At 41.1% G+C, this 453-nt stretch overlaps 1 long non-coding RNA gene across 1 annotated transcript; it reads left to right on the forward strand.

Annotated features, from left to right (window-relative positions):
• The first annotated feature begins 22 nt into the window (after nucleotides 1-22).
• Nucleotides 23-453, forward strand: LOC107734830 (uncharacterized). The gene is made up of 3 exons (XR_001639181.1): nucleotides 23-123; nucleotides 221-314; nucleotides 413-453. It is a non-coding gene; the product is annotated as an uncharacterized LOC107734830 (long non-coding RNA).

Here is a 453-nt window from a genome sequence, read left to right on the forward strand (position 1 = left end):
TCCCCCAAGCTCTCCCGCACCGCACAGGAAATATCGCGATCGCCTAGGTTACCCATTCGCAAGCCCTCCATTGGCTCTCCGAGTCTGACTCGGCGGGAGTTTCCGCTAGATGACATCACACAGGTAAAATGGCTGTAAAATTGGTAAAAACATCTATGTGTGTATTACAGAGCTCACTGAATGTTTCCCCCTTATTAAGATTTGTCTTCTCGTATTTTAGCACAATTATCTTGCGCAAGTTACATCTAATATATGGGGAACGAAGTTCAAAATTGTGGGGCTTGCAGCATTTTTGCCAACAAATCTTGGTGCAGGTATTTTAATTGTTTGTTTATTTATTTTTCAGTAATATAAACTACTACATTTATTTATACGTCCCATGTTTTCTAATATACATTTCCCCTCTCACTAGTTATCTACAAGACAAGTCTGCTTCACCTCCAGCCCAGACAG

This window comes from Sinocyclocheilus rhinocerous, unplaced genomic scaffold (genome assembly GCF_001515625.1).
Source record: "Sinocyclocheilus rhinocerous isolate Xijiao unplaced genomic scaffold, SAMN03320098_v1.1 C35361068, whole genome shotgun sequence".
Taxonomy (NCBI): domain Eukaryota; kingdom Metazoa; phylum Chordata; class Actinopteri; order Cypriniformes; family Cyprinidae; genus Sinocyclocheilus; species Sinocyclocheilus rhinocerous.